Source organism: Protopterus annectens, chromosome 2.part0, assembly GCF_019279795.1.
Source record: "Protopterus annectens isolate FY-2018-M chromosome 2.part0, PAN1.0, whole genome shotgun sequence".
In the NCBI taxonomy this organism is placed as follows: domain Eukaryota; kingdom Metazoa; phylum Chordata; order Ceratodontiformes; family Protopteridae; genus Protopterus; species Protopterus annectens.
In genome coordinates, this window is record NC_056728.1 from 672,129,954 (window position 1) to 672,143,195 (window position 13,242).

Sequence of the window (13,242 nt, forward strand, 5' to 3'; positions counted from 1 at the left end):
AACTATGTTTCTACTTTACCCTACTCTTAACAGCTCCAATAATTGTTAATATGCAGTCCTTACTATTCCTTCTTCTAGATCAGTCCTACAGTAAAATATTTCACTTTGCCACTTTATGCATAATAAATCTCACCATTGTCTGGCTTTAAAGCAACTCTACTGGCTAGTGCTGTCTTGCTTCTTAGACTTCTTCTAACTTGGATTTACCCATAAACCTATCAACAAATCCAAATCATTCATTATTATCCTAGGGAAAAAAAATCGCTGTTCCCAAAAAAAAAAAAAAAAAGACATTAAAACATTGCATAAAGGGGTTTAGTCCTAAGCAACCTTCCAATGTAAAACTCCTTTTATCAATAACTTCAGATAATCACACCCAAACTGAAATTCTCCCACACATGAAACTGACAAATGTCACTATAGATGAAAACCTCAAATCTGATTTTCATATTAGGGATCTAGTCAAAAAACTGCATGCACTATACGAGGTCAAACCTTATCTAACTCCTGCATCTAGTAAAACCCCAGCAACTATGTTTCTACTTTACCCTACTCTTAACAGCTCCAATAATTGTTAATATGCAGTCCTTACTATTCCTTCTTCTAGATCAGTCCTACAGTAAAATATTTCACTTTGCCACTTTATGCATAATAAATCTCACCATTGTCTGGCTTTAAAGCAACTCTACTTGCTAGTGCTGTCTTGCTTCTTAGACTTCTTCTAACTTGGATTTACCCATAAACCTATCTACAAACCCAATTAATTCATTAGCCAATATCCTCCACGTCACACAGTTCATTTGGGAACTCCTTATACTCCTTATTTGTCTCCCAAATATGGAGCTTTGCGCCTTTATCTCAAACAGATAAGTAGCTATAGTACTTTTAAAACATGATTCGAAAAACATCTGACCATCTCTTTATTAGACTCCTGTTGCACACTGAGTTGACTGCCTATTTTTCTCTGCTAGACTGTTCTGTTATCATCTAAGCTAAAACTTTGTACGCCTCCACTTTTCTGTACCCTTCTTGCCTACCACTTCCAAAATCTATTTTATCTGCATCTTCCTTCTCAACTCAAAGAACTACTGCCTAATATTATTTCTAACCTCCCCTATGTAAATCTACTGTTTCATACTCATATTATTACAATGTTTCTTCTCTGTGCAAATGTATATACCTGTAGAACTATGGATATAGATATGAATTACCCTGCATTGCTACATATCTATATAAGTGACTCTTTCAAATGTATATATATATATATATATATATATATATATATATATATATATATATGTTGTTGTGTCTTTCGGCTTTTTGCCGGCCCTGATGCACAACCTTCAATGAAGGTACGCCCATCCATGCATGTCTCCACACAGAAGATGCTCTAGATGAGAATCGAACAGGACAACGTCTTACTGTGAGGTGACAATGCTACCACAGCACCACCACCGCAGTCTTTACACACACATATATATATATATATATATATATATATATATATATATATATGTGTATATATATATATATATATATATATATATATATATATATATATATATATATACCCACTCCTCCTAACAGAGTACATTTTGCACTTGAACTTCCCATTTTTAGTTTTCTGTGCTTAATTTTATATTTTCACAGTTCTGGAGATATGTTGGGTGTATATTTCATGATTTTTTTAAATTAAGCAAGTGGTACAGAGGACTTTCTAGCTCACAAAATTCTTATTTTTTTATTTTTGTCATTTAATGTTTGTTTTGTGTTTATGTTGTGATAGTATTGTAGAACAGTGTGTGTGTGTGTGTGTGTGTGTGTGTGTGTGTGTGTGTGTGTGTGTGTGTGTGTGTGTGTGTGTGTGTGTGTGTGTGTGTGTGTGTGTAAATATGTGTGTATGTATCCTTAAGAAACTATCTAAGTTCTTTCACAAGTGTATAAATACTGAACATGTGTGAGCCTGACTGCCATTTTGTAGTAAGTTGTTGAGATGTAATCATGTATGCCTGTAAGGTCTGTCTGTTAATTAGTTTGTTTATATTTTATGATGCTGCTATCCATCATGATGTGTTTCTTTGCAATAAAGCAGCTAAATTAACTCCTCCGCCTGTTCATCATATATGTTAGAGAATGACGAGCAACTAGGGTTGCCACCTTTTCAAATAGCCAAAGTGGGACGTTTTTGGTACAAACATCAGATTTTACAGGCCGACACATACCCACGGTCAGTACATAGGATAGAACTTAACTTTTTTGCCTAAATAAAAGCTTATTCTTGTTGCATTTTAGTTGCTTATTCTGTTTCTTATAACATTTTGGTATTTTAGATACAGAATAACTGTTTATGCAACTATTACATAAAATATAGGAAATAATTCTGTCCTAAAATCTCAGGACATTTGCCATTTTTGCAATTTTTTGTCAGGACACAACTGCCCAAAGAGGGACTGTTTCTCGCAAAGTGGGACAGGTGGTAACCCTACGAGCAACAGGTATCATTAGCAGTAAATTTATTTTGAACTTGTTTTATATCTATGATTTATCTGTGCTATTATTAGTTGGATTTGCTGATTTGTGTTTCATGAAATTTGATTTATCATGTTTTGATTTGTATTTCTACAGAGTAAACAAAGCAGTAATATGAAGCTATACCCATCTACTCCAAATTAATTCTGTTTTCCTAGAATGAAATGCAGTAGTTAGCAACAGTATAGCCAATTTCATATCCATACTGTTATGCACATATATATTGGTTAAAGTCCATACTAAACACTGATAAAATATTAAGTATGACTATGAACTCATTCATAATAAAATTATTCCCGAATAATGAAAAATGATTGATTTTATGATTTTTACTTAAATTAGAACTGCACTTTTCCATTCGGATGAATATGACGGTTTATTTATTTATCTTTTATTGACTGTGTGAGTCCCAATAGTCTAATGACCTTTTTTCATAGAACAGAAGTGGAATTTATACTAAAAAGTTAGCTAAAGCATGAAGGGAACTTCAACTGCTTTTTTTGAAATTTTCCATGGGGTCTTTGCATTTCCCTGAGCTACAAGTAATTCAGGCAAATGGGGTCTAGATTTAGTGGTTTTTTTTTTTCAAAACATGTCACACTCAGGAGTGAGGCCCCCATGATACATTGCAGTGTCAGTATGAGAAAATAATCCATATGCCTGGGGATGGAATAGAACTGATAGCCTTCTGCTCTTCCAGCAAGAAAGGCAAGCATGCTGCCTGTTGCACCACTGACAATGACTCTTGACAGTCAACAACTGTTGCAAACTGGTCAAAAAAACAAAACAAAAAAATGGATAATTATAGATATTCATACTGAATGAAATGAGTCTCCTTTATGAAGACAATATAGTACAGTACACTACCAAGTGTTGCAGATCCCATAACCAGGACCTGACATGACATGGGCACAAGATGTTAACAGTACTACATCCCATATGTATGATGTCAGGCTGGTATTGGTAACATATCATGCGGTACAGTCTGGCTCCCATAGGAAATGTAAAATGTAGAAGCTATCAACATCACCAGAATACATACACACAGACACATATATGCATGCAGATACAGATATATATAAATATATATATAAATATATATATATATATATATATACACATGTGACTACACATACACACGCAGAGATATGTACAGTAAGATACATATGTAGAAGGTGCACAAAATATGGAACAGCCACTATGCCTACAGCTAACACCTGAACAACTGGACACTGTATGGGCCACCCATACAAATGACAATCATTGCTTGCAACATATACCCACAGAGAGGTCATAGGAAAAAACACCACACACAGGTTTACAGAAATGGAAAACCTTTATGTGTGTACTATTACAGGCCTATACATTATTGCAACTGTAATTAGGATTGTCTTCACAGACATGGTGTGTGTGGAAGGTCACATCTGCTGACCACATATGTGCCATTGGCTACTGACAGACATCCTAAGGACATCATAGTAAAGTACCACTGCTAGCATGTACTGCCTCTGTCAACTGCAGCAGAGATATTGGCCAACATGTGTGGACATTATGAGACACTCTGTACAGTCCAGAGGTATACACAGAACCCCTTAGTGCAGAACATGTGTACCATGCCTGACAATATGGATGTTAGCAGCCATGTAGATAGGTATAACACATAACGACTGGTATACATATGCCACCATAGGTTATGAATTCACATAGCCCTGTCTGGCCTGACACGTAATAACTGCTGGTACAGGGGTGCCATGGCCACATACTACCCACTAGATATTGACATACATCTGTGCAGCATCCCACTGCTCTGTCTGACATATATGACTGTTAAGGGAGGCCTGGCAGCATTACATCTGGCAAGTATCTGCACATCACATCTCACTGGGTAAGTACACTAAGCTGCTAGGCATGCAACAATGCACTGTGCAGTCTACAGGCAGACTGGCTCAACATTGGCCTACATCTCCTATGGGGGAATGCACATGTACCTGCATATATAGCAGGCTGTACAGGCATGTCACAGCACAGGGTAACATACACCTGTGTGAAAGTGTGTAACCACAACCAATGAGAACACAGCCACAGCCACATATGGCAAGCTAGCGTAATATTACAGTATATGGACTATCTGTTCAACACCATCCTCATATGTGCCACTCACACACTAACCCTACATATACTGGGCCTCTACACAGTTTGGTCTGATGGCTGACTGTGGTATGTGACATGTGTGTGTATGGCCCTACAAACATGTAAGCCAATATGGTAACTTACAGTGGAGCGGCATGTAACATCAGATAGGACGGGACCTAGGATGATGACAGCTACCATAGTCTGTACCCAGGCCAAGGTACATATTAACAATACACACACTGTCGACATTCACCATTAGTACACAGACCTCAGTACTGTACAAACAACCACAGTATGTCCAGGTTATGTCATCAAATATAACCCCTACTGTACATAACACATGTAGCAGTCTGATATCTCACTGGCTTGTTATCAGATATGATGATACTAATTATGGTGTACAGCATATATGCACCTCTTAATGTATGACATATGTGCAAAGGTTGACTGAGTTGTGGCTGGAAGCACATACACAGGGCCAATATTGACACGTTGCTGGGATAATATCATACATTTACTGTTGTAACAGGGTTTGTTGCAACATATGTCCTATGAGGAATATGAAGTCAGTAACTGTCATGCCTTTCACCATCTACAGACAGGAATCCTCACACTACATTCTGCAGTTCACAGATGCATGTTCTGGGGGTAACACATGACAACAAAGGCACCACACACTGCCCAGTCTGCAGATGACCCTATGGATGGGGAATCCTCATAAACATACAACTGACATGGCAGGTATTAATAGATGTAGGACAGCCATATCCACATACACCCTGTTAAACCAACATTACTCCGAATGCAGTATAGCATCACTTACAGTCTGTAGTCAGGACAGGCACATCCCCCTCCTGTGTGTAGGCCTGTTTCCACAGTGTATGTTGTCAGAGGTAAATCCCCACTCCATCTGAGATGCTGTTTGCCAAACAACAGAATGAGTTCCTGCTCACAGTGAATGAAAAGGACCACCACAAACATGATGTTCCTAGATACTTGAGAGTGTTCCATGCAACTGGCTATGGAAATGTTACCACAGCTGTTCCACATGCAGTCAGCTAGGGGAGGGCTGCAATTCATGCAGAGGTCATCAGCTGATCATGAGCATTACCTAAAATACACATGCTGCTACCTAATTAAAGCAGGTATATGTCTCCAGATCCACCAGTGAGGGAGTGGGAGAAGCAAACAGAGGCATCAACAAGCCAGGGAGGGGTGAGAGATTAAAACCTAAGCATGCTTGTGTCACACACCTACCAGTACCAGGGATCAAACCCCTGATGACTATGTAGTGCTATCACAATCCTATGCAGTTGTTGGATGCGCACACATAGGTTACCTGTTGTGGAGTCCACAGAACATATATGTGATGGTGAGTGACATCTGCAACATGGATATGGTAGCTATACGGTAGGTGATGTACATGTGCCTGTTCGCATGAACAGGTGCCAGCATCAACACAGCCACACTCTCACAGGAATGCACACACATTGACACACTTGGCAGGGCCAGGGATACAGCTCATCACTAGTGCGATTGCCACAACACATTACAGTGCAGGTATCACATGCACCACATGGGTCATATGGAGGTTATATGGCAAAGGGTATGGAGAGGTGTCTGACATCAGACAGCATGCTTAAGAATGCCACTGGGGGTTGTAGTGAGTGTGGATGTGATGATATGCATCACACAACATACACACACAAACACACAGGGTGCCAGTACTAACATGCATGGGTGCATTTCTGCATGGGTGCATTTCTGTACGAGTATGTGGTGGTCGACTGTGCCAGATGACTATATAAACCTGGGTGATGGGTATACCTTGGCATCATGCCACATGACAATGGCCTGAATTGTGGCTCAGGCCTGTGTTTCTGCATTTGCCCACACAGGTGGGTATGGTATCCACCATCCAGTCACCTGGGTGGCTATTGCGTGTGGCCAATGCTGTGCATTGCTTGCCATGTATGTGTTCCCTAGACCATAACATGGATGGTGTCTGGGATGTGCACACCTCTCACATGCATGTACAGTGACATGTGGAACTGTACCTGGGGTGTCGGGTCCATGTTGTGTACACAGATTATCATCAGATGAACCAGTCTTGGCCACCTGTGGCAGGAACTGACAATGGACAGCAGGATAACCCTGCACCTACATTGATAGCATGCTAATGGCATTCCCTGGTGTCAGTGGTATCTGTCCATACAGGGCATGTTTTCAGGCATGGTATGTCCTTTGTAGGTCACATGTGATGGCATCACAGGTGTTGCAGGTGTCCAGTGGGGAACATGGGGAAGGTGCACTGTCTGCATGTATGTGCCTATTGGACAGAAGGACATGGTGTCATGCCCTCTGTAGGCCACTGCAATCACGCCATAGTTACTATCAGTCGCCAATATGCAGTGTACTACACACATATTGGCTTTCACCTTGGCATGTGTGCGTGTGTGTGTGTGTGTGTGTGTGTGTGTGTGTGTGTGTGTGTGTGTGTGTGTGTGTGTGTGTGTGTGTGTGTGTGTGTGTGTGTGTGTGTGTATGTGACATGGGTTGAGAGTGTGCTCTGGGTAATTTCTGGGGTTGCTCACTGTGATTGCCTGGCCGTGATGTCACATGTGTGGGTATGGTTTTGCACCCTAGCCTCTCAGCTATTTCACATCTGATCTCCCTGTACAATGGACATTGTGATATAGGACCGCCATAAAAGACATTTGCAAAACCAACCCCACATTGGGCCCAGGTGTCACACACTCACCCCCACCTCCACACAGGATACAAGTTACAAACATACCTGTCATGTCTGGGTGTTGAACCCCTACCTAACTGGTTTATTACATTACAGCACTACACAGCTATAGTACACGCCACAGAGATTATTGAAGACTGTTTTCCCCAAAGGTGTACTTCACATTGAATGACATCAGCAGGACTGCCAAAGTAGGCCATTGGAAATGTACTGAGTGTGACTAGCCTAAAATACATTGCTCCCTACACAGACATTGAAACACACACAAAGCATCACCAACTGACATATGTGGGTATAGAACCCCTAACAGAGGTCAACATCACACTACAGCATCGAGTTGTTATAGGAAGCACCACAGGGATCACTGGAGACTGCCTTCCCCAAAGGTGTATTTCACATTGGATGACATCAGCAGGACTGCCAAAGAGCCACTGAGTGTGACTAGCCTAAAATGCATTGCTCTCAACACAGACTGGGTCAGACAGACAGATACACAAACATACACACACTTGCCATATCTGGGAGTAAACAGCTACCTACCTAATTGATCACACTATAGCACTATGCAGTTACAGGATGCACTAAGAGATTACTGGACTACAACTTCCCAGAGGTGTATTTCTAGGTGGATGACATCAACAGCCTTGCCAAAGATGAGCATTTGAATTGTAGTGAATGTGACTACCCTAAAAGACATTGCTCACTACACATACAGACAGACACACACACACAAACACAGTTGCCAAGGCTGGAGTTAGAACTCCAACCTAACTTGTTTATCACACCACAGCAGTACATAGCTATGGGATGTGCCACAGAGATTATTAGAATGACTTTCCAGGGATATATTTCTAGGGGGATAACATCAGCAGCCTTACCAAAGTAGAGCATTTCAATTATAGGGAGTGTGACCACCCTAAAAAGGATTGCTTTCCACACAGAGTTGGACAGACACATACACAGGTGCCAAGGCTGGTGTTTGAACTCCTACCTCACTAGTTTATCCCACTACAGCAGTATGCAGTTATGGGACATGCCATGGAGATTACTGTAGTACAACTTTTCCAGGGATGTATTTATAGGTGGATGACATCAGCAGCCTTACCAAAGTAGAGCATTTCAATTGTAGGAAGTGTGACCACCCTAAAAAGCATTGCTCTCTACACAGAGTCAGACAGTCACACACACACAAAGTTGGCAAGGAGGGAATTAGAACTCCTACCCAACTAGTTTATAACACTACAGCAGTATGCAGTTATGGGGTGCACCACAGAAATTACTGGGATAGAAACTTTCCAAGGATGTATTTCTAGGTGGATGACATTAGCAGCCTTACCGAAGTAGAGCATTTCAATTGTAGGGAGCATCACCACCCTAAAAAGCATTGCTCTCTACACAGGCAGAGTTGGACAGACACACACGTACACAGTTGCCAAGCCTGGGGTTAGAATGCCTACCTAACTAGTTTATCACACTATAGCAGTATGCAGTTACGTGACATGCCACAGAGATTACTGGGGTACAATTCTTCCAAAGGTGTATTTCACAGTAGATGACCTCAGCAGGCTTGTCATAGTGGGGCTATGGGGGGGGGGGGCTGTGTGTGCATGGGCCATAACCCACTCATCTAGGAGTTAACATGCCACATGCGGCCACAACCTGGGTCATATTCATAGGTTCATAGGTTCATAGATTAGCACTAAGCTAACTGCCCTTACGAGCCATTTTAAGCCTAGCCAATTATCCCTTGTGAGACTCAAACCCTGCACCTTGTGTTTGTAAGGCAAACACCTTAACCATTAGGCCATCCTCCCAACCCAGGTACGTGTATACAGCTGCTAGATGACTACTTCCTTGAACAGTCACGTTGCACAGCTGGCATGTGCACCACATACTCTGTACTGCTGACAGATACCGGTGGCTAGTATCTGCAGTTTTTGACATCAGACCCTCATGTGGTTGTGGCCCTTTAGCTGTGTGCTGGGTTGGAGAGCCCTGGATGGCTCCTTGTCACAGTCACCCTCTTCCACGCATCTATGTATGTCTACCTTTGGCTTATTATAGTGTGCTGCCCTTACATATATGCCTGTACTGCTATCCACTGTGTGTGCAAAGCATGTGTGGTGCATACTGAGGAGTGTCTGCACTAACATCTTCGGCTGACAGATATGTCTGGTCCACTGGTGTGTGCAGACATGACCTTCATGTGTTTGTGTGAGCATGCCCAGTATGACCCGTCAGTATGTTGTTGACCGACATTGCCTTCATTACTCTAAGTGTGTGGGCATGCCCAGTATGGCCGTCTGTACTGAATGTGTGGATCGGGTCCAGGTAGTTTGTACTGCAGTGCTGACCTTTGTGTTATATACCTACAGGTAGCATGCTGTCAATGCAGGCTATCCGTCGATCATTTGACATGGACTGTTACTATATTTCTATGTAGGATGGGGGGGGGCACACCTGACTATTTCTACAATTCTACACAGGATTGGGGGCACACCTTATTGTTACTACATTTCTATGTCAGATGGGGGGCACACCTGATATTTGTACACATTTGCTAGGACTATACTGGTATGTCAGGTACTCCATTTCAGTCTGTAGTCTTACCTATCGTGCTGGCTAGAGGCATACCAGTGTACTACAGATATTAGCTTTTAATTACCTACATATTAGTTTCTGACTTTCTACCCTTCAGAACTGACATCCCACTGCCTGACCTGCTGTAGTCTATCTGTGTAGGCCTTGTGGGGTTACTCATAGGCCTCATTCAGTGGCCATAGCATAGCCTTTGTTTGTTTTTGTCTACACCTGTCCTGCTGGCTGTGACTGTTGTTGGGTATGTGACCACCCCCCTGACTGGCATGTGTGAGTCACTTACCTTGTGGGTGTCCCAGTATTGAGAGTGGTGCTGCAGAGCTGCCTATGTCGGATGCACATAGTACACTCCCTACACATGGTTAAGCACAGGTAGTATAATGTTTGGCATCCCTTTTACTGCATGTAAGAGTTGGAGTGAAGTGTTATTCCCTGGGTCCCTCTTGTGTCAGTGTATGTGCTATGTGTTGCCTCTTTGCCAAGGCCAGGGCATACTGGGCATGCCTCCTTCTGCCTATTGGGGCAGGCTCAGTTTGTTCCTCCTCTGAGTCACTCTGTGCCTGTGCCGGCCTTGGCAATGGTAGGGGGCTCTCTGGCCCTGCAGCGTGCTGTTCCTGCTGCAGCTGTTTCCACAGGATCATATTGTGTAGCATGGCACATACAAGGACAATTTGTGTACATGTAAATGGTGAGTAATGCAAGGCTCCACCAGATGTGTCCAGGCACTGGAACTGTGACTTATGCATCCCAAACACATGGTCTACTATAATTCTGGTCTGTGCGTGTGCCTCATTATGGAGTTCTTGTTCTGGTGTGTGTGCATTTTTGATGGGTGTCATCAGCCATGGCTCCAGTGCATATCCAGCATCCCCCACTAGGTGACTGTGAGGGATGTCCCTATTGGGAAATCTCTGGTACCACTCCATCAGATGCCAGATGTGGAAATCGTGATAGCTTCCAAGGCAGCCAGCACACACATTCATTATTATGCCCTGGGCATCTCACACAATCTGGCAGTCGATGGAGGGAAAGTCCTTGCAGTTGATGCAGACCCTATGCCGCTCACCCGGTGGTGCTTTGATGCATATGTGCATGCAGTCTATTGCACCCACTACCTCACGGTATTCTGATATTTGGTGGAACAGTTGCATATTGCTGGCCAACACCTCCCGGGTGTTGGGGAAATATACGTGCTCACCGACGTGCTGACATGGCATACAGGAACTGGTGGAGTACCCTGGATGCTGATGCCTGTGAAATCCCCATAATATCCCCAGTTGGCCTTTGGAAGGTACCTGTAGCTAGTATTCTTAGGCCTAGACATACCTTGATATCCACTGGAATGGGTTCCCCTCTGTTAATACTGTGTGCCAGGCGTGGCCGGCACAGCTCAACAATTTGCTGTAGGAGGTCCCTCTCCACACTATAGTGCTCCACTATCTCCAGGTCATGTAGCCCCTGGTAGGTTACTCTGGGTCTGTACACTCTTCTCCATCTCCTCACTGTGGGTTGCTCAACAGCATTCACATCATCACCACCCTCAGCCTCTTCCACAAGTTGTATAATAGCTATTGCAGCCCCTAACATTTTGCTGTTGTGAGTGTTAAAAGTTCCCTGCTTGTTTACACAGGTGGTGTAGAGTGTTGAAAAACCAGAGGGGAAGGTGTTTGTTTAGTTTATAGTAGTGTTCTGGGCTGGTCTGGTCTGCTGCCTGTGTAATTGGTTGATTCTGATACATTTCACCTGCCAGCTAAGCTAGTTCTCCTTGATTACCTTCCTACTGCTGTTTTCCTTTCCCATTGCATTCCTGTTTATGCCAGTGTGTGCACCGTGCAAACAGAGTGCTCAAAAGTGCCCACTGCTGCTATTTCCTGGTTTAACCTCTTATTTCTTCCTGTAATACCCGGTGTGCAGCGTGAACACCCGCTTAGGCTTTGCAAAGAGTGCTAAGCAAGTTTCGACACACCCACTAGCTTAGCTGTGCTAAGCTAGGAGCAAACCCAAGCCACAGGGCTCCAATCTGCTTACAGTATGCCAATAACACACACCCATGACGTCACCTACCTCATAGGCTTGCACCCAGCTATTCCTACTCTTACACTGTTGGGACCGGACTCACATGCTGGGGAAAACTGGGATTCATTATCCTTCCCCTCATTTGCATAGGATTGCCTGCTAATGCATAGTTACATGTCTCACACTGAGCCTCCCCCCTTAGCAACCACTACTCACTGGCTAGGTTGTCTTCTGCCTGCCATTGACTTGCATGGCAGAATAGTGATTTAGTTAGACTGCTTCTTTTGGGTTTATTTTATTATTTTCCCCCTGATCCCTTTTGCACGCCACGGCCCAACGCTTAAACAGCCGAGATCGGCTAAAAAAATAAAAGTTGATTTTTGTATTTTTTTATGTTTGCAATGCCAATGGCCTTATACTTGGCCATTGGCATGCTTACTACATGATATGCAGCCTTTATTTGGAGCTGTCATAACTCCATTTTGGATTTTGCAGAAATGTACTCGGTTACTAACTGAGTACATTTCTGCAGATTGCACTAATCTTGCACGGACTGTTACAAGTTTCCTGGATTGCAAAATCACCTCATTTGCATCGATTTCACCTGCAAATGGGGTGATTTGCATACCAAGGCATAGTCCATGCAAGATTAGTGCAGGAGCGCTCGTGCATGCCCTGCAGGCTGTTCCTGGATCACACAGCAGACATATTGCCTGCTTGAGCTCCTGCACTGATCTTGCACTCTGTGCAAGCTTTTGAGAATCCAGGGGCATGTTTTTATTTGTAAAAAAAAAAAAAAAAACAAAACAAAAAAAAAACAATGCTTCACCACACACGGGGCGAAGTAAAAGTAACAAACTAAACAAACAAAAAAATAAAAAAGATGCACCACACTGGTAACCACGAAAAATGCTGCTTTATTTGGACACAATAATGTGAAATAAGTTCGATACATAGTGACACCATAAATAATGACCTACAAGTGATTGAAAAACAAGGTAGATGTTACCATAATTATAGAAATAATAAAAAGAGGGGTGTCTCTGGTGACAAAGTAACTTTTGTCACCAGATATACCAATGATAATAATCTAATTACAGGCATTATACGCAAACATTGGCATATACTTAACCTTGAACATAATATAAGTAAGATTGTAGGTATACAGCCAAGTTTTACGTATAGGAATAGTAAAAACCTAAAGAGAATTTTAT